This window comes from Parasteatoda tepidariorum, chromosome 12 (assembly GCF_982258835.1).
Source record: "Parasteatoda tepidariorum strain Cologne lab strain chromosome 12, Ptep-v5.0, whole genome shotgun sequence".
NCBI classification, from domain to species: Eukaryota; Metazoa; Arthropoda; class Arachnida; order Araneae; family Theridiidae; genus Parasteatoda; species Parasteatoda tepidariorum.
The window spans coordinates 21,303,111-21,331,011 of NC_141766.1; the positions used below are offsets into that span (position 1 = coordinate 21,303,111).

The following is a 27,901-nucleotide window of genomic DNA, read 5'->3' on the forward strand; positions in this document are numbered from 1 at the left end:
ATATATATATATATATATATATATATATATATATATATATATATACACATACAATCGAACTTCTATTTAACGAACTTCCCTTTTACGAATTTCTCTATTTTGCGAAATCTTTGAGAAACCAAGAACATTTTTGGAAATTTCTTCGTGAAATAACTTCCAAATAGCGAAGTGAATTTTCTATTTAACGAACTTTTTTTTGAGATCCACTTTTCTTATTTCCGTAAAATTTCAGAATATTTTAAACTTGTTAACGCATTTTATGGGGGAAATGCCCTTGAATTGATTTTTAAAGCCACTTAACATTTAGAGAAAGCAGTAAAATCCATTTCCCTTTTTTTTTTTTTTGCATTTCAAGCAAAAAACTCAAACAAAATTAACGGATTTTATCAGTAGCCATTAAACTTAAGAATGCATGTGGTAATGCGGGTTTAATATTACTTTAATAATTAATGCAGCGATAATTTTACTCATAAATTTAGCTTCTTTTAGTTTGAAATGTATGTAGCATGATAGTATAACACTGGATAATGTTTTGCTCTATTTGCTTTCCATGCACTTTCCTTATAGTCTTAAGATTTATAAAATAAATAGTCGATACTACCTTGAAAGATAAAGGTGTATTAATTGCTATTTTAATGATGTCTACTTTTTATGAATTTAAAACCTGTTTTGTGTCGCTTAAGTATTTCAAAAGGTGATTTTCTATTTAGTGAATTTTCTATGTAAAGAACTTATTATCGGGATTTAGCGACTTTGTTAAATAGAGGTCCGACTGATATTTTCGCTGATCCGTGAATATCGGATGGTTGCAGCGGGTGCAAATCCAGCTATAACCCTGGCTGTATTTTTGTTATAAACAGTGCGTCTCTTTGTGCGTATCTTTGTCATGTACAGTGTCACGTACAAAAAAATAAAAGGATCAACCTGAATAACTTTTGATCCAATGATCGAAAATTCACGTTCTTGAACTCAATCGTAATGGTTCGAGGGGTTGATTTCATATATGCTAATTAAATAATGCAAACGATATTTTAAGATACGAAATCTGACACAAAACGTACTTGCTCTGAATAAACATATCTTTTTTGTTGTTGACTGATTTCGATTTATAACCCCCTTAAATATAGGGGTTAGCCATAATCTGGGAAATATGGTCTCAATAGTTTAGTCATGAAAGTGATTCAAAATTTGGGACCTCATAATGCTGGTTTTACTTGTTGCATATTTTGTCATGTTTCGCAAACTTCTTAAGTGAATTAAAAAAATTTTGCACACATTTATGAAATTAAATTTATCCAAATATACATCTATGAAAAACATTTAAAATTCAATTTTTCTATACCTAAAATTCAACTATTCAACCGATTTCGTTCAAATTTTGCATTTTGCCATTTAAAATAACAATCTTTAAAATGATATAACTGAAATTTTGCATACCTTATGCCTTTGCCAATGTAAAAATTTGTATTCCTTAAAATTAAAAACTTTTCGACTATTTTTAAATAAATTAATGAAAAATAACAAATATTAACCGAAACATATATTTTTTTGCTTAGAGCTACCTGTATCTAAACGAATTTTATAATTGCAAGTAAAAAAAATTTCAATTCACTCAATAAATTATCGAGATATGATGAAATACACAAAAAGTAAAATTAAGATTAAGGGGACCACAGATTGAACCGTTCTCCTGACCAAACTATTAGGATCATGTCTCCCAGATTGTGGCCATTCCCTATATTTTCGGTACTAAAAAAAAAACGAATTCATTGGGAAAAAACCCATGTTTATTCTAAGAATGTACGTTTCTATGCGTGATTGCGTTTTAATGTCTGATTTCATAACTTAAGGCAACGTCTGTACTTATAAAGTAGCATATTTGAAGTCAGCCTCTCAAACCATAAAGAATGAGTCCTAGAAGGTTAAGATCCGATGTTAGGATCCGATGCTCAAAAGTTATTCAGGGTTGGCGTTATTTTTTTTTTGCGCCCTGTACTGTCTTAATTTGCGCTATCTGTTCTTAATCTTGACAAGGGCTTATAAGTCGTACTTTTTAATGAGCACCAAAGCTTGCATTTGTATGGTTGCAATAAATAAATAAATCCCATACCTACGTGTCTACGTGCCTGGTTGGTAGATTTACTTTCACCATATAATCCACGGAGAGTCTTCTGCCAGCAGGGAGCAACCTCGTGACCTCTTGGACATGAGCCCAACTCCCTACCAACCAGGTTATACCGGCTCCACTCATGACATATTATCTCTAATTATTAAAACCGATGATCTAAAATACCATCAAATAATGTTTAAAAAGCAAGTTTAGATTTTACCTTCTCAACATAAAAACCTTTTTTTTTAAAATTTGCTGCTTAAAAATCAGTTGTCTTAACAACTGCTAAGGAAAGTGTAAGGCACTTTTGCTAATCTTCCAAAATTAACAGAAAAATTTCGAGTGATAAATAACAGAAATGTTTAATTTGCCTACATTAATTTGCCTTCACTCTTATAATAAATTTGCTGTAAATACTATAAATTAAAATTTAATGTCGAATTTATGTTTTATATTATTTTAACATCTCAATATCAAGATCGCATTTTTTTTAAAAAAATAATCTTATTATAATATTAAATATCTTGAACTGAACTGGGAAATTACTCATACAAATTTTTCTGAAAATGTTCTGTTTCATTTGATAGAGATTAAACGTTGCCAAAATTTAAAAACGGATTTCAAAATGATAAAAAAGGTTTAAATTGTTGAATTTATTTAAATCAGTTATTAAAAAATTTAATATACTAGCCCTTTTTTTCCTTAAATTAAACTGAAATCAAAGAAAAAAAATTTTTTTTATGTCTAATTTCTAAAATTAAAGCTACGTAATAAAAATATTTCTTTACATTTGTCTCATCTTTTTAAATTAAACAAAAATAACAATTCATAGAATAATTTGTGAAAAAAATTAGATCTAAGAAATTCTCATTAGAGGCATTTTTTCAGAAGCTCTTTTTGTGAATAATTGATTCTATTTTGTTTTTCAAATACTTATATGAATTTATCTTTTAAAAGGATATCCTTTTATCTTTTAAATATTAATTTAAATTAATTATTACATCTCTTTTTTTAAAATGATAGAATCAGAAAATAATGTCTTTTCTGAACGTTTCAATATGTCTTTATCATTATTGTGTACTTCACAAACGCTTTAGACATTTTAAGGTGAAATGATTTGAGGTTAATAAACTTTTAATTTTTTCTTTCAATTTCTGCTTAAATGAGCCTCCGAATTTCAAAATATGTAGATTTTCATAATTGTATATTTTTTTGAGTTTTAAAAATAGTGCGGCACACCGAAAACATTTGCAATATTTACCAAAGAGCATAAGACTTCATAAATGCCGCAAAAAAAAAATTGTTTTTGGGTTCCGACTCCGTTAATTAAATTTTTCCGACTTGTATTATCAGAAAAACCTACCGCGATGATCAAAGACTCGTTTGCGACTTTGAATGAATCTCTTCGTCTCAAACTGACCTTGGTTGACCATCCAAGAGCATTTACTAAGTTTAACAAAGGTTACGCATTTACTATCTAAAGAAAACTAAGCGAACCGATACATCTGGTGTAACTTCTTTCTTCAAAGCTACAGTGGGCAAAAAGATAAACGGACCACCCAAAATAACTTTTGATGTAATGACCGAATCATTCTAGGACTCGATCGAATTTTAAAAATACGACTTTTTCAAATTTTGATTTCTTCGACCAATTTCCCTTACATTTTGTATTTTAACTGTTAAAATTGAATTCTTTAAAATAATGTTAAAATATTTATGCCTTAAAATTCAAAATATTTTCGACTGTTAGTAAATAAAAAAATAAATATTTACTAAAAGTTCTATTCTGTATGAAATTATCTTTGGATAAACGAATTTAAAATTGTTAAAATACGACCTTTTCAAATTTTGATTTCTTCAACCAATTTCACTTAAATTTTGTATTTTAACTGTTACGATTGCATTCTTTAAAAAATTAAAAAAATTATGACTTAAAATTCAAATTTTTTTCGACTGTTATTGAATAAAAAAATAAATATTTACTAAAAGTTATATTCTGTATGAAATTATCGTCGGATAAACGAATTTAAAATTGTTGAAATACGATCTTTTCAAATTTTGATTTCTTCGACCAATTACACTTAAATTTTGTATTTTAACTGTTACAATTGCATTCTTTAAAATAATGTTACAAAATGTATGCCTTAAAATTCAAAATGTTTTCGACTCTTAGTAAATAAAAAAATAAATATTTACTGAATGTTATATTCTCTACGAAATTATCTTTGGAAAAACGAATTTAAAATTTTTAAAATATGACCTTTTCAAATTTTGATATCTTCGAGCAATTTCACTTAAATTTTGTATTTTAACAGTTACAATTGCATTTTTTAAAATAATGTTACAAAATTTATGCCTTAAAATTCAAAATGTTTTCGACTGTTAGTAAATAAAAAATTAAATATTTACTAAAAGTTATATTCTCTATGAAACTATCTTTGGATAAACGAATTTAAAATTTTTAAAATACGACCTTTTCAAATTGTGATTTCTTCGGCCAATTTCACTTAAATTTCGCATTTTAACTGTTACGATTGCATTCTTCAAAAAGTTAAAAAAATTATGCCTTAAAATTCAAAATGTTTTCGACTCTTAGTAAATAAAAAAATAAGTATTTACTGAAAGTTATATTCTCTACGAAATTATCTTTCGATAAACGAATTTAAAATATTTAAAATATGAGCTTTTCAAATTGTGATTTCTTCGACCAATTTCACTTAAATTTTGTATTTTAACTGTTACAATTGCATTCTTTAAAATAATGTTACAAAATTTATGCCTTAAAATTCAAAATGTTTTCGACTGTTTGTAAATAAAAAAATAAATATTTACTAAAAGTTCTATTCTTTATGAAATTATCTTTGGATAAACGAATTTAAAATATTTAAAATACGACCTTTTCAAATTTTGATATCTTCGAGCAATTACACTTAAATTTTGTATTTTAACTGTTACAATTGCATTCTTTAAAATAATGTTACAAAATTTATGCCTTAAAATTCAAAATGTTTTCGACTCTTAGTAAATAAAAAAATAAATATTTACTGAAAGTTATATTCTCTACGAAATTATCCTTGAATAAACGAATTTAAAATTTTTGAAATATGACCTTTTCAAATTTTGATTTCTTCGACCAATTTCACTCAAATTTTGTATTTTAACTGTTAAAATTGCATTCTTTAAAATAATGTTAAAAAATTCATGCCTTAAAATTCAAAAATTTTTTGACTGTTATTAAATAAAAAAAAATATTTACTAAAAGTTATAATCTCTATGAAATTATCGTTGAATAAACGAATTTAAAATTGTTAATATTTTTAAATCACTTAAAAAATTATTGAGATATGGTGAAATATTCAAAATGTAAGATTAACATTAAGGATTCCCAACTTTGGACCTAACCGAACTATTGGGACCATATTTCCAACATTGAGGCTACCGATAATAATTTGGGAGTAAGAAATCTGAATCCGTCGGAAAAAAGGTAAGTTTATACAGAGAAATACGTTTTTGTGTCTGATTGAAATATCGTTTACATCATTTAATTAGCATATTTGAGGTCATCCCCTTGAACCGTTAAGAATGAGTTCTAGAAGGTGAAAATCCTATCTTTAGATTAAAAGTTATTCAGTGTGGTCCATCTTTTATTATGCCCACTGTGCAATATGGTTATACTTTTTTATTTCTATTTTTATGCATACTCCTTAATACATACTCCTTAATTGAAAATTACTCATTAATTGAAAAAATTAATAAATTATTCATTAATTAAAAATTGTTCGTAATTAGTTTCAAAGATTAATTAAAAATCGATCCGAATTTATCTTGAAAAAATTTATAAACATTAAAAAGATGTTAAAATTTCAATATGCCAATACTTCAATACCTCTTCAACACCAAATTCTGTTTAGCAAACAATAAGTCAATATTTTACGACCTTTTAGTAAAAATAAAAAATAAAAGTGTAGCTTATGTTTAATCAAAATGTCAAATGCAAATTAAAACATTATAAATAAAGTATGCATGAAGCAAATAAATGGCTTTTAGTGTACTTGTAAAAGTTACCATTGACAGTTTTTAAATGTATATACGCTGATTTATCAAATCAAAAGCCCTCAGAATGAATGTAAATTTACTAATTAGTGAGCACTATAATCATATTCAATGCAATGTTTATTCATTTAAAACTTAGAAATACATAAAGAAATACTTAAATTACTCTCCATAGCTAAATGATAGATTGAAATATTTAAACAAACTGCTTGAAATGCAAAAAAATTGAAAACGCAAAATTATTCTACGATTTCACATTTTACGTAACCAAAAAGCGATATCTAAATTGAATCCTTTTACTCAAGGGTTTCCTATCGAATAACATGGGAGCAATTGAAAGAATCGGGAAACATGGAATTCTATCCTTAAAACCAACGAGAAATAAACTATTCTCCTCGATACAACTTTTTATTACCATTTCTTTCGAAGAAAAACAAGATATGAGTATTAATGATTAATTTAAATTGCTAATCCAACAACCTTTAAAAATTTTAACTTTATGGCCTCGATCTTGCGAGCTTTATTTTTTTTTTTTTTTAATCTTTATCGAAAAGGTCATTCCTGTTTAGTATGAGATAGACAAATATTTCTATTTTGATAAAGCAAAAGTATTTTAAAATATGCAATGAAGCAAAATTAAAAATTCTCTCTATAATTCATGTATTATACGCGGAAAAAGGATGACATAACTTTTTATCTAATGAACGGATCTCGAATTTGTTCTCAATCTTTATGATTTAAGGGGCCTATCCTTAAATGTGTTAGCGTAGACGGTATATAATATATATAAGTGTAGACGGTATTTTAAAACTAAACTAAACTCCGTGGCCTGACAGCCCATAGAAGGCCAAGGCCTACTGTGCCCTTCTCAGTTTTCTTAACCTTTGGGCTCTGAGGTGTAAGAGCAGATGTTCCGGTTGGTTGGTCAGCCCAATGTGGAACCCCCAGTGTTTAGCTCCCAGCTTGGAAATCATTTTATCGACCCCCTGAAGGGATGAAAGGCTGAGTCAACCTATTGCCCGGCCCAAGGATCGAACCAGGGACTTGTGACAACACAGCGTGAAGCGCTACTGCTCAGCCACCGGGAGTCAGACTGTAAGTTACAAAATTTGACAAAAAAATTTACTTTCTGCAAGAGCGGCGCCAGTAGGGGATCAGGGGGCATTTGTCCCCTATCGGGCATCGTTTACCCGGCTATCGGGACAAATTTAAAAATTGTTGGGAAAATGCTACCGTCTTAAAAAGAAATATAATTACATTATCAAACAAAACTTATTTTTTGTAAATAAGAATAAATTAAAAACATTAACATGAGAACGTTCTCTTTTTACTTACACTTTACCACTACTTCGTGTTCACTTTTTCTCAAAAAATTCTGATAGACAAGTCTTTTGTTTGTGTCCATATGGAAAGTTATTCAACACCCCAGAGGGACAAGAAGACTGTCCTAGCTCCTACCCCATTGTCCACAGTTTATTTTACTTTTTGGAATTGACTATAATACCTGCACACTTTCACCGCATTCAGTAACGGACAATATTTTGTTAAACGTCACACCATTTTACGTGAAGAATTCCGTCTTTAAATTATTTGGAGGAAATGAAGGAGTAAGTATGTTTTGTCAATCATTCTTCTTTAATTTGCTCTAAAATTGTGTATATATTTATATATGCTAATAAATTCAATTATAATTGCTCATATATGAGTAAAAATATTAAAACAGAGTAGTAAATGAATCTGCACATTATGGTATCAAAATTAGCGATTTTAGCTTCTTAGAAACTCACTTGAAAAAAATTATGTGAAAAAAAAATTTAAAGTAGAAAATGCGTTTTAATTTAATTATTTGAAATTCTTTGAGCCTATCGGGGGTGACTTGACCCCCTGTTGGACAAAGTCTGGTGCCATGATTGACTTTCTCTGAGTAAACTTGTCCTCTCTGTTACCAGATTTGAACCAGAAAATTCCGTGCAAAAATTTATTTTTCGTGGTTGCTTATATTTTTATTTTTTTAATTTAATAATTGTTGAAAGAATTTAAGTTAAAGTTTTATCCAAAAATTAAATCTTCGTAATTTTTAACGAAAAAAATTTAAAGGTAATTGGTTGAATAGTTCTTGAGAAATAAAAGTTTAAAAATATGATTTCTATAAGACAGAGGTGTTAGAGCTGAAAACTAAAATTAGCATTAATGGGTCCAGGCTTTTGATCAATATCCTGCCTGAATTATTAGGACCTAATCATCCAAATTGTGGTTATACTCCATATTTTGACCGTCAAGAATTCAAATAAGTCAGAAAAAAAAGTATGTTCATCTAGGGAGAGTACATATTTGTAACTAGTTTAGTGACATAAAATATCATCTTTTCTGAAATAAAAATAAAAAGTTCATCTGATGCTTTTTTCTCTTTTGAACCATTAAGATATCCTCTTGATACTTGAAAATCCGCTCAAAATGTCAAATAATGAAAAGCATGTTAAATAATGAAAATCACGTCTTCAGTATACTAATAAAGAGATTAGTGAAAAGACAAGTTAAATAACATTTATGAAAAATATTTCTCACATAAACTTAATTAAAAAATTTATGGAAAAATGTCAAATAATGAAAAGCATGTTAAATAATGAAAATCACGTCTTCAGTATGCTAATAAGGAGATCAGTGAAAAAGCATGCTAATGAGCATTAGTGAAAAATACATCTTCAATCAACGTAATGAAAAGATTTATGGAAAAATGTCAAATAATGAAAAGCATGTTAAATAATGAAAATCACGTCTTCAGTATACTAATAAAGAGATTAGTGAAAAAGCATGCTAATGAGCATTAGTGAAAAATACTTCTTCAATAAACATAATGAAGAGATTTGTGGGAAAATGTGTTAGCTAAAATTATAAAAAAAAGCACCTCTTCAATACACATAATGAAGCGATTAGTGGGGATGTATATTAACATTAATGAAGATCATATCTTCAATACGCTAATAAGGAGATAAGTGAAAAAGCTTGTTAAAAAACATTTATGAAAAATATTTCTTTCATAAACTTAATTAAAAGATTTGTGAAAGAACGTATTAGCTAAAATTAATGAAAAAATCGTTGTCATTAAGTCTACTTTAAAGTATACGTAATGAAGAGCTAAGTTTAAAAGCGTGCTGCGATCACGATATTGGAAGGGTTCTCTTTTTTTTACTTTTAATTTAATAATCTCCAGATCCACAATTAAACTAATTTCACTTGAGATATAATAAAATTATCTATTTTATCAATGAATGTGTTTTTATATATTATTTCAATCAATAAAATTTTAATTATTGCATTTTTTTAATTATTGAAATAATCATAAGATTTATACATATTCTCATAAGTTCTACATGATGTATTTTTATTTCATAGTTTTATAGGGAAAAAAATAGCAATATTTAATTAATTTTACTTTATGTAATGCTTAACCAATTATAAACGGATATAAATATGTAAATTTTCCTCTAAAAACCAAAACGACAGAAAAAGCTTTATTAAGTTTAAATTTTAAACTATGAGTTATTACTTAATAAATTATTCGTAAACCCGGATGCTTATTTCGTCCATACAAGACATTTCCATCAGATTTCTTTAAACTTGACCCCGATTTCTCAAGGGTTCCCTAAAGAATAAGAAGGGGGCAGTTCTAAGTGTCCCGGAAGCAGCGTTACTCGCCGTTAGAAGCGACGAAAACTCGTTTGTGTTTGATCTAGTGACCTCGTTGAGTTTTTCCTACATTGAATAGAGAGCGCAGCCATTCTTACGATGATCGCGGAGCAGTGAACAGGTAAGGACGTCATTCTGGACTTCTTTTCGCTCTTCCTTTCCTTCGCGCGATGTAAACAATCTTGTTTATGCGCGGTTTCAGTTTTCTTCATTTAAATAGTTTCAAATATTTCTGTTTTTAATCTTGTTTTGAGTTATGCACAAAAATAATTTTTTTTGCAAACGATATTTTTGTCAGTGAATAAAAAATGAAAAAAGATTTTTTTCAAACGATATTTTCGTTTGTGTTTGTTTTTAAAGAATTAATTGTTTGGCACATTTTTCGGCCTGCTATACTATGCGCATATATATTTTTATTATTATGGTTATAAACTGTCTATAGGTCTGCTTTATTATACGTATGCCTATTTTTATTTATTATTTTTTTTAAGAAAATGAATTATTTTACGCATTTTTATTCGGTATGTATTATTATGATGCGTACATTTTTACTTTTAAGAGAATAAATCGTTTTGCACATTTTTTCGACTTTCGTCGCTAAATGAATATATATTTTTATTTTCAAAGGAATAACTTGTTTTGCACAGTTTTTTGGCTTGCATTATTACGTGAATATATATATATATATATATATATATATATATATATATATATATATATATATATATATATATATATATATATATATATATATATATATATATATATATATATATATATATATATATATATATATATATATATATATATATATATATATATATATATATATATATATATATATATATATATATATATATATATATATATATATATATATATATAATATCTTTTTAAAGGAATAAATTGTTTTCCATACTTTTTCGATCCACATTTTCATTCGGTATGCATTATTATGCGTAGATTCATTTTTATTCTTAAGGAAATAAACTGTTTTGAATAATTTTTCGAATTTTTTAAAGTAAACTTGCTTTTCACTGCTTTTTGAAGTGTATTATTATGTGAATATATATATAATATTTTTATTTAAAGGAATAAATTTTTTTCCACATTTTTTTAAACCTGCATTATTATATGTTTTTATATATTTGTTTTTAAGGAATTAAATTATTTTAAACATTTAAGATTTGCTTCATTTACACGTATGCATATTTTTATTTTTTAGGAAGTAAATTATTTTGCGCATTTTTATTCGGTATGTATTATTATGCGTAGGTTCATTTTTATTTTTAAGGAAATAAATTGTTTTGGATATATATATATATATTTTGACCTTCATTGTTATACAAATATATATTTTTAAAGGAATAACTTGCATTGCACAGTTTTTTTTTGTGTGTATTATTAGATTTATATAAATATATATATATATATATATATATATATATATATATATATATATATATATATATATATATATATATATATATATATATATATATATATATATATATATATATATATATATATATATATATATATATATATATATATATATATATATATATATATATATATATATATATATATATATATATTATTTTTATTTTGTATTTTTATTCTTAACGGAATAAATTTTTTTTCTAGAATTCTTTTACCTACATTACTATAAGTTTTTAAATATTTGTTTTCAAGGAATTAAATTATTTTACACATTTTAGATTTGCATCATTATACGCATAGATATTTTTCATTTTAAGAAAATATATTATTTCGCTTTTTTTTTCTTCTTTTTTTGTCTATATTTATTCGCATGTCAGTGTTAATGTTTTATAGAATAAGTTATTTTGTACATTTTTTCAGTCGGAATTAATGTTCTTTTTTTTTAAGTGATAAATTATTTTTCTCATTTTTACGGCTTGCATTGTAAAACAGAAGTAAGCTCTTCATTTTGACAAAATTTAAAAATGGCATTTTTTGCTAATTATTTTATGAAAATAGTATCGATTTTTTGTGTCACTGTTTTTTAGGAAGGGGCAATTATAATATTATTTGTGTTATTCTTTATTGGTGAGGGATTAGCTTTTACAAAACGTATTTTAAGTTAATTCTTTTTTGATAAACTTTATTTTTGTAGTTTTAAATTTTGCAGTCATAAGCTTATATATTAACACCATAAAGTCATAACAATTTACATTTCAAACGCTTTACATAAACAAAGCATCATTAAAGGTTAAATAAAAATCTAGAATAAACAGAAAGAAAACTTTTACAAAAGAAAGTAAAAAAATCAAAATGTTCTTATTGGGCAAGTTTAAAAACTTTGAATTGCGATAAAATTCGAACATTTTACATAAACTCTCAACATTATCATCAACATAATTTAAAATTGAAATCAAAATAAAATTAAAAGTGATTAAACTTTTGTTTTGGTAAAAAAGGAAAAAAAAATTTATATTTTATAAATTTCCCTTCTATTTGCAAGATATAATATTGATTTACATTGATTTATTTTTATTTGGATTACAATAAATAATTTTATTGCTAGTTGTTTCCTGATTTAGTTCCAAGCATTTTCCAGCTACTTCTTTCCATTTATATTTCGAAACACTTGACATTTCTGGGCAATTTTAATTTTAATGATGTGCCCTAACTTGGCTAGAAGTTTGTCTCAAAATTTAGGCGACCCTTTGTTAAACATAACGTTTTTACACTTGTACATTTAAAAAAAAAATAGGCTAACAACGTCATTTAAAAAAAAACTGAAGCTTAGAGAGTGAAACTAATTGCAGATTTGAAATCAGCGATACGAATAGATCTAAGAACTATAAAATAATCTCGTGTAACGGATAAATGAAAAGTTTCTCAGGCCAATTTTTGCTAAATTGGAGAAAGTTCAGAGCTAAACTTAAAATAGTTGTACTAAAATCTCTATTTTTAAATCTGTCCAGAAGGAAGGAAACAGGTAGTATTTTTTCTCAAATGCAAATTCTGTTCTAGAAATCGGTTGCATAACAAAAACCCGTTCTAAGTAGCATGTGGTACTTGGTTTACCTGAAAGACAATTTTTTAACACTTGTAGTTATATTTAACGTGTCAAAATTTGCTGCACCGGCAAAAAAAAAAAAAAAAAAATGAAATCTTTATACTTAGAATTTCGTTGACCTTGTAAAAATTGTTTAACAGGCACATATGTTGACCTTCTAGATTTTCTTTTTTTTACTGGCACTTTAATTTAATATTGTTTCGAATGAATACTTTCGGTATTCTTTTTTTTATATTAAATTTATATTATTTACCAAAATAATTCATTTTATATTAATGTTTTTCATTTTAATATTTTTTCGAATGAATATTTTCGGTATTCCTTTTTCAGATTAAACATATATTCTTTACTAAAATAATTTATTTATTTATTTTTTGATTTTTACTTCATCTCATTTTTTAAAATATTTTCTAGATTAAAATTTAAATTTAATTGAAAATTCTAAAATTTTTAATAGAGGCACTGTAAAGGCATTTGTTTAAAGCAAATCTTTTAAATTGTTGCTGTTTAACCGTTTTTAAAATATTTCTGATGTTGAAGCATTTTAATATTTGTTTTTGATAATTTGTTATCTTTTTTCAGGTTTTGAACATTACTGTTTTTCTTTCATGCCATTCAAGATATTTTCCTTAGATAAATTATCGAACCATTTTGAGAAATCCAATAAACATCAAATTATGAATAATGAAAGTGAATTGAAATTATTTTGATACTAATTTGAGATTGATCAAGTGACTATAATGCTGAAGTAAGTAGAAAATATATCGTTTTACTAATTATACTCTTTCAGAAAAATTGGTTCAACATTGAATCGTAATATCAGTATCTTGCATCATAATACGATGAAAATTTTTTGCGACCTTATGAGATTGTATATTCAAGTATATTTTCGTTAAAACTGAACCATTATACCATGTAATAAAGTTTACAATAACCTTAAAGTGTTAAATTCAACTTTTTTTTCGTTTCATTTAGCAATAAATTTGTATTGAAATTTTCTGCAACCTTGATGAGATGTTAAATTCAACCATTTTCCCGTTTCATTACACCTATACCCTGCAATCAAATTTTCTACAACCTTAATGAGATGTTAAATTCAATCATTTTTCCGTTTCATTATGCCATGCAATTAAAATTTCTGCGAACCTAATGAGATGTTAAATTCAACCTTTTTTCCTTATCTTTATGCTCTGCAATCAAATTTTCTGCAACCTTAATAAATTATTAAATTCAACAATTTTTCAGTTCCATTATACCTTGTAATCAAATTTTCTGCAACCATTCAAATCAATCATTCAGCCATTTTTCCATTCAATTATATCCTGCAATTAAATTTCCTGCAACCTTAATGAGATGTTAAATTCAAGCATTTTTCTTTAACCATTTTTCTATTTCATTATACACTACAAACAAATTTTCTGCTGCCTTAATTAGATGCTACACTCTACTATGTTTCTGTTTCATTATATCCTTCTATCAAATTATCTGTAACCTTATTGAGATTGATAAATTCAACCATTTTCTCATCCCATTATACCCTGTCACCAAATTTTCTGTAGCCTTAATGAGATGTTAAATTCAACCATTTAAAACTAAACCATTATACTTGTAATCTCGTTTAAGAAGTGCGGTTATATAGTACAACTTGTGATCGTGTTAAGAGGAAGCCATACCACGGGAGAAACTTTTCGTTGCAAATTCTCTTTCACGTCTATTATTAGTTTAGAATATAAAGGAAGGAAAAAATGAGTAAACCAGAAAATAAACCAGGAACCTAGAGTAAACCAGGAAGTTTCAATTTGCTGAAAAAAATTTAAAATATCAAAATGCAAACCAATTATTGGAGGAGAGCATATCCATTGCGTCAGTTATCGTCTCATAATTTATTTTTATTTTGATATCTTAAAAATTTCTTTTCAGTAATGTAAATTTCATGGCTTACTCTACGTTTACTGCAATAACCTTTTTTGTATTTAAAATTGAAATTAATCATGGAGGTGAAAGGTAAATTGCGGCGAGAAAATTTCTTCTGTTGTATGGCGTCCTATTAATATTATATCAATATTATGGTTCAACGTGGATATGGTTAGATATTATGGTTCAACGTGCTTTGAAATTTACGACAGTGTTTTTATTAAAGCGAAGTATTGTTTCAATTTTTATTGTTCTCATCCATTGAGTTCCAGTGATACAAATTATCGTATAATTACAATATGCTTAGCGTTTTCAAAAACATTAATAATAAATAAACCCTATTTATTAGGAATATTTTTCAGTATATATTTATAAAAAGTTTATGCGACACAATTTGTAATAAATTTCAATGATATTGTGCTTCAATGCACTCTGAAATTTCAGCCGTTGTTTGTATCAAAACTAAGGATTGTTTCGGTTTTTATTGCGTCATTAATTGAGTTCCATTGATAAAAATTATTTCGTTATTACAGTTTAGTATTAACTAAAATAAAATATAAGTAATTTTTAGGAATAATTATCAAGAATATAAATTCATACGAAATATTAAACGATACAATTGGAAACAAATTTGAACGATATTAAATTTCAACACACTCTAATATTTTCAACTCTGTTTGTATTAAAGCTAAGTATTGTTTCAGTTTTTATTGCATCCTCTCTTGATAAAATTTATGTCATGATTGCAGTATTACAGTATAAAAATAAATGTAATTTTTTCGGAATAATCTTCAGTATAAATTCATAAAAATATTGCAAAAATAATATTAATTCATTCAAATAATATCTTCTGATTTTTATTTCTTCTATTTCCCTAATCCTTGTGTTTTATTCAACTGTGACCAATTCTCAAACACAATCTCACCGTCTTATATCTTACTCAAGTCTTCTATTGCCATTTTTTTATTTCATTCATCAATTAACTTTCTACTGCTTTAATATATATTTCATAAATATATATTATGTAATATGTATTGCATAAAAAGTTTAGGTGTTTAGCTACGTTTTAGTGGCAGCTGCGAGTATGGAAAAATAATTCGATTTTCAATGAAGATTTGTTATTTGTTCTTTTTCTTACTATTCATATCATGTTATTTATACTTTGATATTGTATTTCCGCATCACGATATTTGCAATATTTCATGGTCATAAATGTAGACAAGTTTCTATATTTATAGTAGAAACAAAAATATAAATAAAAAATATTCATTCGGATCAAGATATTCTGCTCCGATTTCTCTTTTATTGTCTTTTCAATATTCATATCAATGATTTAGTGTCCTTTGCTATCGTTTTTATTTTTAATATCGAAAAGAATCATACGCAGAAGCTCTTGAATAAACGAAAATTATAATATGAAAATACAACTTTAGCAATTTAAATGAGTAATATAAAATATCTCGTATTGAGAGATTTAAATACGGGTGGATGTCGGTGTTTTTATAAAATAAGAACATAAAACTGCACTCGAGAAAAATGTATGGTCAAAACTACTAATAAATGGTATAAGTTACAGTGTTTCTGGCTCTATGAGAACACCAAAACACTTGGTACTATTTACTGAAGCCCTTTAGCGAGTTAGGTAAAGTTTACAATAAAATACGATTTTATAATATGTGATAAAATTCGGTAAATGTGGTAAAGTTTGGTAATTTTAGCATGATGCCTTAGAGCATGGCATAAAATCCATTTATTCAGTCAAATTTGTTTTTCAGTTTTGTATTTATTACTAAATGTGAGGTAACAAGAATTATAATTTTGATAGCCATAATTTTCCAGTAAACCGTTATCATACGAAAGAAAAATTACCAAATGAATGTTTTAGATACAGTAAGTAGTAAGAACTATCTTACTTTGCTTACTATGCTTACTTTACTGCTTACCTTAGGAACAGAAAAATTACCAAACGAATGGTTTCCAAGAAAATGGAGGAAAAAATGCATCCTAACAATTGCTCCAAACAGCCAAAATAAACTTTAGACACGATTTTCAAATCTGAAAAACTAACTGATAGTTTTTTTATAAATGACATTTCGAGCTCCGTTAATTCTGTTAAGAAATAGCGAAGAAATGAATTTTAGTTTCCTGCATCTCATTAGTGAATTTTTAGTTAATATCAGTTAACTCTCAAGTAGAATCTGTTAACTTTTGGTTTACATTAAAGTTTATGAACTAAGAACTAAATTTTGTTAGGTTTTAAATACCGAAAAGATTGTGGATGTTGGTTAATGTTCGGTTAACTTGAATGTTTGTTTATTGTTGTTTAATTTTTTATTTCGTTTGTTTTGTTTTAACTTTATATTCTTCTTACTTATCCTTTTTAACTTAGAGATAAGATTTTTTAATTCCATAACACATTAATTTCTAGCATTTTTGTCCTATAATAATCATTAGTAGTTTTATGTTCTACTTTAAATTATATTTGTTTGGAAAATATAATTGTGTAATGATTTAGAAGATATAATTGATGGACTTTGTGAAAACAAACGCTAATTTTATTGCGTAAAATAAATAAATTACGCTTCTCTTATTCTTACATTTAGTTTTAAACATATGTTTTAGTTCATATTTCAAACACAACATTTTTAAGAACAATTACACAACATATATTTAGTAGAAAAATTTATTCGTTTTTTAATGTCGAGAGGATTTTCCATGAATTTTACTTTTCATTATGTCTGGACAAGAAAAATGCTTATTTGGCTGTCTCAATCGTCTGGAAAATACATTAAACAAACATAGTGCAGTCACTAGATCATTTTTATCACTTTATAACTATCTCTAGTTGTTAAAAATAAAAATAGAAGGAACATTTTAAAGTTGATATAACATGTGTGTTATTTTCGTCATATAATAAATTGAATAGATTTTTGCAGGAAATAAATAATTCCTGAAATGCTAGATTTGATGTAAAGAAACCTTTTAAAAACTCATTTAAATGCTACTACTCATCCTTCTTGAACGTGGTATAGATCTGATAAGATATTTTGTAAAACATAATAGCATGAATATGAATTACGCACGTTGTTAATTTAAAAAAAATTTATGCTTATTTTGTATTAAAATTATGGAAAGTTTGAAGGAAATTTTCCATAATAAAATTAAATCAAATATATTTTAATAACTATTATTGTTATTCATTTTAAATTAAGAGCCTATTCAACAATACGAATATTAAAGATATTCTTCTTTAGTAAGCTATCCTCATATGTATTGTTTTGTTATTTGACAAAGGGAAGAATCCTTTCTTTTCTTGTATATTTAATTTGATAAAAGAATAGGACCATAACATGTAAATTACATTGAATTAAAAGAAATCTAGTTTCGGTAAAAAAATATATGGTGGACACTGCGTTATCGAAAACAGATTAATGCCAAACGAAAACATCCAATGTGTAATCCTTAGTGTTCCAAACACAAACGTTCAGTGTCTTTTTTAACATCCTGACACTTTGGTGTACCGACACTGAACGAAGTTCTTCATTACAGAATGCGTACTTTATATCATATTATCGTATTTTTTCGCTCACTTTCTTTTTCACTCTTCATTATTTTATTTTAACAATTATTCTTATTTCATGACAAGTGTACGGTGTCTCAGAGTTGTAACACACCTGTGCTTCGACATTGCCGCTTCATTATAGTGCCTCATATATGCGCATTATAGTGCCTCATAAACGATTATATACGCGTTTTATATGATATTATTTGTACTTTTTCACGTTCTTTCATATTTGGCTCAATTTATTTCTTTTTCTTTTCTTTCTTTTATGAAGTGTCGAAATACAGGCGTTCAGTTCCTTTTTCTACTAGTAACACATTGGTGTTTTCGACACTCAATAAGGTGCTTAATTATAATACCAAAGTAATCATATACATGTTTTATATGGCAACATTTCCTTTTCACGTTCTTTTCTTTCTGACTCCATTTACTTCTTTTTTTTCCTGTTTTTTGTCTTTTATTTAATTATTTAATGTCAAAATGCAAGTATTTGGTTTATTTTTTCAACGTCGTAACTCATTGGTGTTAAATAATAATTTTATTTAATAATATACATAACTTTAAATAATATTTTGTTTTTATTCGTGTTCTTTTTATTTTCATTTACTTTCTTTTGATCAATCTTAATTTTGATTTTCTTAGATGGTCACATGCAGAAACCACAATACAAAAAATTTGCATATTTCAATTTTCTTCAAATAATTAAATCATAAAACTATAAAAGCGGTTTAATAGCACATATATTGATTACAAAGCTATATTTGATCTGGAGTTTAAACAAAAAAGTTTTAAATGTAAACTTCCGTAAACAATTAAAAAACTTAACTTTGATTAATTTTTTTTCAGTTTTTAAGAAAACTAAATATGTCTGAGCAGCTTATTTAGTCTGTAAATTAAGGTCTGTTAAACTTAAAAAGCTGTCGTAAATCCTGTTAGCAAACTGCGCAATGTACCGTAAAAAACCTTTTCATCAATCGTATATTTTCTTTTCTAATGCATTAACATTTTGGATGAGTAAGCTTTCTTCACAAGAAAATTTAATTCTTTCAAATTTTCTAATTAAAATAATTTGTTTGCAAACGATCCGCATATTTTTAATAAAATTAAAATATTGATAATGATTACAATTAAATTAAAATAAGCTAATTTTACTAACTTAAGTCCTTTTCGATGTAAATTAAACATTTGTTAGGCAATACGAACATAACAATGGTTGCTTTAAAAGAATTTTCTAAACAGAATTTATACATAAACGTTTTCTTAAATTCATTCATTTTTAACACATAAATAGTTATTTTTTTTCGCGTAGGCTTCTTCCTCGAGTAAGTTTTAACCTAGATTCTAAGCGTGCTTGCGACTTAATCCTTTTTTGCGTTTAACACGTTTTTCGAATTAGAGTGGTGAGCTCTGATCAGATTATTTTTTATAACTGTCTTAAGCTTTCGTCTGTTTACACATATAGCTTTTAAAAAAGTTTATAAATCTTTTAAAAAATGAATGTAAAAATTGCACTGTATTGAAAACATAAGGCTGTTTTGAAACGCAATTAATATGCATTTTATTATAATAAAATTATCATAACAATATGCTGGCTAGAGAATTTAGCCCGCAATTGTAGCATCATACTTTTTTCGATACCCTTTAAAAATTTTGCTCTAATTGATGCGTCTGCTAACACACAAAGCAATTTAAAATCTTTTGGACACATTATCTTTTTGTTAACAGTTGAACTATGTAAGTGACAATTAAAGGAAGAAAATCTTCACTTAAATATTTCTATTTGATATTTAAAGAACTCTTGCTAAAACCTTGCTTTGACTAAACTTCAAATGTATGAAACAGTCATTAAAGTTTAATCCATATAAAAATCAAACACGAGTTAACTTTTCTTAAACAATTTATTTACTTGGAAAAGAGAAAGCAAATCGTTGCAAAAATATTTCCATTTGACTTCAAATGCTTCTCACTAAAAGCTTCTTTTGACTAAACTTTAATGTTTAAAAAATTAATTAAAGTTTTATCTTTTATAAATCAAACGCGCTAGATATTTGTATATCAAAAGCGAATAAATATTTTGCTAGCTTTTATGTATGTAGAAGATAAAGTAAAATAAATTTTCCTAATAATCTTTTTTTGACTAAACCTCACTATATAAAAGAGCGATTGAAGTTTTATCTTCATAATTATCAAACACGTGTTAACTTTTTCTTAACAATTCAATAACGTAGGAAACGAAGTTAAAAGAAGCAAATTTTTGCAAAAATACTTCCATTTGTCTATCAGAGGGTTTTTACTAAGAAGCTTGTCTTTACTGTAATCTCAATAAGCAAAATAGTAATTAAAGTTTTATCCTTATAATTATTAAACTCGTGTTTACTTTTTATTAACACTTCAATGATTTAAGAGACGCTAGAAGGGAAAAAAAGTGTTGCAAAAATACTTTCATTTGTCTTTTAAATAATTCTTACTAAGAAGTTTGATTTAACTAAACCTCAATGTAAAAAATAGTAATTAAAGTTTTACCTTTATAAATATCAAGCGCATGTTAACTTTTTTTAACGATTCAAATATGTAGAAGTCAAAGATGAAGGAAGCTTTTCGTTTTAAAAATATTCGCATTTAGCTTCAAAATACTTTTCCCTAAAAGCTTGTTTTGACTAAACCTCAATATGTGCTGTTGTTGTTACTAATGAGACTTGTCAAATACCAGCAAACCTATTTGGCAAAACCAAGCGAATTTAAGGCAGTGGGTGTCTTTCTTGCTTTTCAGTGGCGCCATTTATGACCGAAAATACAACTTCATCCATAGCTCGTTTACAAGGGGGACCCATTCTCATCTCCATTTATTCATCCACAGATAGCAATTTTGACCTGAACCAGAGAACTATCAATTTCCAATTCAGTAACCCCACAAGTATGGGAAGGTATTTTTTTTTTTTTTTTTTAACATGGAGGACTTTGTGACCCAACAGATTTAACGCGCACCAGTCACCATTTATCCGCGGGGAGTCTTCGGTCGGTGGGAATCGAACTCACAACTTCTTGGACATGAGCCCAACGCCTCATCTGCCAGGCTGTCACAGCCGTAAACCGCAATATGTAAAAAAAAATCTTTTCCAATCTTTATAACGCTAAATACGTGTTAACTTTTTGTCAGTAATTCAATTATGTAGAAGACAAAGATAAAGGAAGCATAAATATTTCTATTTGATATTTAAATGCTTCTTACTAAAAATTAGTTTTGTCTGTACTTCAATGTTTGAACGAGTAATTAAAATTTTATCTTTATAATTATCAAACACGTGATAACTTTTTCTTAACAATTCAATCATGTAGGAAACAAGATTGAAAGAGGCAGATTTTTACAAAAATACGACCATTCCTCTTTTAATAGATTTTTACTAAAAAGCTTTTTTGACTAAACCTTAATGTATAAGAAAGTAATTCAACATTTTTGCTAAAAATTAAATTATGATTTATGCTAAAAAGATATTACGTTAAAAATTATTGTTAAAAAATATTAACATAATTATGATATTATGTTAAAAAGAAAATTACATTAAATTATGAATCAAATCATTTCAAACACATTCCCAGTTGAATTTTAAATGATTTCTAAAAGATTGTGCCTCAATGTGCAAAATAGTTATTAAAGTTTTATGATTATAAATATCAAACACGTGATCAAACAGGCACACTTTTTCTTAACAACTCAATCATGTAGGAAACAAGATAGCAGGAAGCAAATTTTTGCAAAAATACTACCCTTTGTCTTTTAATAGATTTTTACTAAGAAGCTTTTTTGACTAAACTTCCAGTGTTTGAAAGAGTAATTAAAATTATTAAACACGTGTTAACAATTCAATTATGATAAAAGGAAGCAAAACATTTCAAAAACATTCCCAGTTGAATTTTAAATGATTTCTAAAAGCGTGTTTTGACTGTGCCTCAATGTTTAAAATAGTTATTAAAGTTTTATCGTTATAAATATCAAGCACGTGATCAAACAGGCACACGTTCCAATTAATAACCCAAGGAAAAGAACTTGACGATTTCTATTACAGAGATTATTAGACCACTGTTTAAATACGGTAGAATATTTTATTACTTAGCATGTTTTTCGCCTTTTTCTTTCTTCAAGAACAACTCCTTTTCAACGCGATTAGTAATGTTATCTACACCTGAGTATTTTTCTATTATTCTGTCATTTTCATCATGTTACAAAAACAGGTATGTGAATATTATTCAGAATTTAGTTGCGTGTTGGCGACATTTTGAATATGAGGATGAAGATATCAACTGTTTAAATTGTAAGCGTGATATGTAACAAAAACAATTTTTAATAAGTCAAAAAAGTTCAAGTGGAAAACATATTTGGTGTCTGAATAAGTTTTATGAATAGCTTGTATGATTTATAAGAACACTATTTATAACATCTAAGAACGGAAATAAATCAAAATCATATACAAAATAATTGTTTTTAGTGATTTCTAACAAAATATTCTTTATAGTGCCCAAGGTTTTAATTACAAAAAATTTTTTTGGCCTGAATTTTTAAAACAATTGTGCATTTGTTTTAAAAAATTTTCACGTCATAAAAGAAGACCAAAGACCATTTGTAACATAGAGCATATGCATAATTTTGTATGTGGCTTCTAACAAAAAGCAATCTTTAAAATGAAGCATTTTTTTACTGACGTTATTGTATTCATTACTGCTAATTAATTACTCTCCTATTTTTTTTTTTATTTATTGATTCATTTTTTTATATAAAGCTTTAGAAATAAATGAACTACAATATTTACACAGCTTTTGTGTTTTAAACTAATCCTATTTTTTTTGCATCGAGCAATCAGTTGAAAAAAATATTTAGCACTCTGTCTGTAAAATAGATCAAATATTTGATCACCATACACATGTACCCAGCACCATATTTCCATGTATCATATTACGTATGTACCATCAATGTACCATATTTCCATAGTACGCAAAATCGTGAAGATGTTTGGTTGAATAATTGAGCCAAGTGCACCAGATATATAAAAATATTATTGAATGTATTTGGAATAGCATTGGATCCGAAATTTTAGAAAAACTATTAACCAATAAAATGCTGCAAATTTATGGCCTGGTAGTTACCTCCAAAGAAGGTTATTTTGATTAAAGAAAGATTTAGAAAATGAAATTCTGTTATGTTTACTAAATTAAGTAAGGAACTACCTTTATTTTCTTGAATGAAAGATTATATGCGTTCGAGATTTTATTAATTAGAGCATTTCTTAGAAAATTTAAAAAAAAACAATAAATGTACTAATGAGAGGTCAGTAATTTATTTTGAACATGTGTTTCATAAAAGACGATTCTCTCCCTTAAGATATTTTATCCAAAAGTTAAATTAAAAAACATCTTAGGATTATAAATCAAATAAATAAACTGCATGTGTGACTTTCTAATTAAAACTTATTCTATAACTCCAAGAAAACAAAGTTGAATTAGAAAAAAAATCAAGTTTTCAAATCTGATAAATAAAAAAAACAGCTTACAGAGTTTTGAGCTATTGCCCTTATCGTGTATTTTAGTTAATTCAAGCATTAATTTTGATTTAATTTCTGTTCAAGATTTGAATCTTTTCATTTCGGCGAAAAACCTGTATATGAATAGTATACGTGTAAGTATACTATTCATATACAGGTTACGTGTGAAAACATAGTATACGTGTTTTTAACAAAATTTGATTTTTCACCAGTTAAAATAATTTAAAGGCATTCATGATAAAAAAAACATATTTGCCGCTTTTTCAAAAAAGTATAAAACATTTTAAAAACAAAATTTTACTTTAACTTAAAACAGATCTATTCATAAAGCAATCGAAAACCTTGAAGATATCATAACTATTCTTGGTATCTTTTTTCATAAAATAATAGTACTAAAAAATAACTTTTTAAACTAACATTCTAACGCTAAAGTTCTCTTTTGAAATAACCTTATAAAAACTTTATACTTTTTAAAAATATTTCTGATAGAAGTCTTTTAGAGAATCCAAACAAATCTTATCTTACATCAAATGTTGATTTATTACAAGAATTACAAAATTATCCTTACAATTTTTTTAATAATAGTTGAGTTTTCAGGGTTTCCATTATTTTAAAAGTATCTTAAGTACACTGTCAGAATTTTCATCCTTAAATTTTGGTAAAATAAGCGGCAGCAGTCTATCCATTCAATTAACCATAACGTTTACGTGCTGGAACATTTCCTTACGTTTGCGGGTTTGAAACGGTTTACAACTGGTATGGTAAAAAAACATGAGTACAAAACTCTAAGGTCTTGTAGCCATTTACAACATGAGCTAAAAACTGTAGAAGCAAATTTAACTGGATATTGGAGTTAAGTAATGAAAAACTTTTCATTAGGGGGAGGTAGGTAGTGGTTATCTAATGGTGCCACCTAACGTGAGAGAATTGAAATACCAGATTTTTTTTGTGTTAAGCTATTTTATGTTGCTGCCATCTATGTGTGAGTAAGTGTTTCGTTCTTCAATAGTCAAGGGTCACCAATTGAGGAGTGCAGGGAACTGAAAGCTCTTCATATGTTGATGGAATGGAGGAAATATTGTAATGTCAACGCTGGAATTCGAACCTTCCTTCAGTTGATCATGAGATTGATAGTTAGCTCGGCTGAAGTACATATCCAGCTGCAAGGATCCAAATGGCTTCATAAGGTGTTTGCCACTACAAAATTATTGGGCATCTGATGACAGAAAGTTAAAATGAATCTTTGTCATATGACTTAGCTTCTAGCTTTCAAAGAACGTGCTCTCATTTCTCATAGGGTGAGGGCCTAATTGGCGCGGATAATATGCTGGTTGTTGAACCATGTAAGGTGAAAACAGTCAATAACCGATTCTTTCCACAGTTAACAGCTTGAATACCATTTTTCAAGGTTATTTGACTGTTTTGGTCGAATGTGGTAAAACAACAATTAAATAATTTATTATATAACCATTTTTTCAAAGAAAGTTTTAACAGTGTAAAAGTAAAGATTTCATTGCTGACAATATAGCAAGATTTAAATAATAGTGCGACTAATTATTACGAAGCAAAGTTTTGGCATACCTTAATCAGGATATTAATTCTTATAAAAAAATTGATCGAAAGCAATATATTCATATCCAAAACTTTAGGGGATAGTGAACCTTAAAAACGAACTATTTTTATTTTTCATACTAGAAATCTTATTTATTGTATGTCAGCTTAATCTATACAAGGTAAGTTGTGTGCATAATTTGAAAAAAATATGAAGACATTAATCAAAAAATAATTGATTGTTTTTTTTAGAAAAAAGAAACCATTAAAATAACCCAATAAATCTTGAAAGTTTTGCCAGCGCTGCAGAAACAAACATAATATTTCCGTATTGGAAAAACTGTCAGCAAGTTTTAACCAATCACTGTTCCAGTAATCTAACTAAGCCTTATCTATTCTCAAAATGTACTATTTCAATATAACATGCCATCAATTATTATTAATTGATAGCCTGTTATAAAGATACAAATACTTTATAACTATAAATAAAAAAGTAGGACTAAGTTTATCGTCTGGGTCAGGCTAAAATTAACATTTACTACACGTACAAATACAATTTACCTCATAAAAAATAGCCAAGCTTATAGGAAGTGATTGAAATTGTTGGATAAAAAAGACTACACCAAATAAAACAAACTTTTATGCAGTTGTAGTCAATAATATGTCATAACATGTCTGAAACTAGGGTTTTTACAATACGTAGAAACGTTAAAATGGTTGAATGATTAGGTAGTAAAAAGACGAAGGACATAAATCTTTTTAGAACTACTGACAATGCACTAAAGGATGTTACCAAATTTTCAGTTTCTAAGATTTTTTGGTTTCTTTTTCTGCTTTTAATTGAATTTTCTCAGAATAAGAATTTATTCTTCGAATCACGACAATAGCTAAGGAATATTCGTTAACATATTTTAATGAGCGATGGTGTATAAAAACGAAAAGATGCGTATAAAACCATTTAATTAATGTTCTGAATTTTGTGTCGTACTTTTGGTCGTAGCTGCGAATTCACTTTCGAATACTCCTACGTGCCGGATAGAAATGAAGATCGGTAAAAATTTATTTAATTTTTAATTTTGAAAAAAAATTAAGTTTTGAGTTACGGTAATAGTTAAGAATATTTGTTAACACGTGAGATATTTTAATATGTTGTGAATTTTTCTCTAAACAAGAATTCATACTTTAAGTTACGTCAATAGCTGAAGAATATTCGTCAACATACGATGTATTTTAATGAGCTGTGATGTATATTGACGAAAAGATGCGTGTAAGACAACTCAATTATTTTTCTGAATTGTGTTTCATATATTTGTTAGTAGCTGCTATTTATTTTTGAATACTCCTACGTGCCGGACATAAATGAAGATTGGTAAAAATTTATTTTGACATTCAGTTTTGAAAAAAAAACTTGACTAAAAAATATTTAAGTTTTGAGTTACGGTAATAGTTAAGAGTATTTGTTAACATATGAGATATTTTAATATGTTGTGAATTTTTCTCTAAACAAGAATTCATACTGTAAGTAACGTCAATAGCTGAAGAATATTCGTCAGCATACGATATATTTTAATGAGCTGTGATGTATATTGACGAAAAGATGCTTGTAAGACAACTAAATTTTTTTTCTGAATATATGTTTGTTAGTAGCTTATAGCTTATAGTTTGTTAGTTGCTTAGTAGCTTTCTGAATATATGTTTGTTAGTTTTCATATGTTTGTTAGTAGCTGCTATTCATTTTTGAATACTCCTGCGTGCCAGATCAAAATAACGCTTTTATAAAATTTGTTTAACGTTTAGTATTCAAAACAAAACATGTCATAAAAGTATTTAAGTTTTCAGTTATGATGATAACTAATAGTATCTGTTAACATGTGAGATATTAATGTATGTAATGTATAATTAATGTAATGCACAGTAAAAAAAAGTATGTTTAATAAAAATTCTGCATCAAATTGTTAAGGAAGAAAGACCACATAATAATTGTTTAATTAATGAAAATAAAGTCGTATTTTTAAAATTCGGTTTCTTACGATCAATTCGACCGATTTCGCTCTAATTTTGTATTCTACCTTTTTAAACTACCTTCTTTAAAACAATGTAAAAAACTGTATACCTTACCATTTAAAAGTCTTTCAACTACTATTAAATAAAATAATAAAAAATAGTAAATATTTACTATAAGTTACATTTTGCATGAAATATCTCTGCATAAGCGAATTTTATAATTGTGTGTAAATTTTTTTCAATTCGCGTCAAAGTTTTCCTGGTCGCAAAAGTAAAATTGAACATTAAGGGGTTCAAACTTTGGATCCTTTCTCCTGATCAAACTATTTGACCTCCTATATTTTTTGTATAGGAGATATACTATACATTTTTTGGTGTCAGAAATCGAAATCCGCCAAAATAAAGTATGTTTATTCAGAGAAAGTACGTTTTCGTATCTG

The 27,901-nt window shown here is 26.8% G+C and overlaps 1 protein-coding gene across 3 annotated transcripts in view; it reads left to right on the forward strand.

Annotated features, from left to right (window-relative positions):
• The first annotated feature begins 9,838 nt into the window (after positions 1–9,838).
• Positions 9,839–27,901, forward strand: part of LOC107440224 (uncharacterized) — a 35,667-nt gene continuing 17,604 nt past the window's right edge. The window contains exons 1-2 of one of the 3 annotated variants that reach the window (XM_016053082.4): positions 9,839–9,971; positions 13,479–13,644. The gene's annotated coding sequence lies outside the window, so the exon portion shown is untranslated. Of the gene's footprint in view, positions 9,972–10,177; positions 10,309–13,478; positions 13,645–22,447; positions 22,603–27,901 lie in introns of those variants that run through there. The other 2 variants (XM_087155695.1, XM_016053083.5) reach the window with 2 other exon arrangements.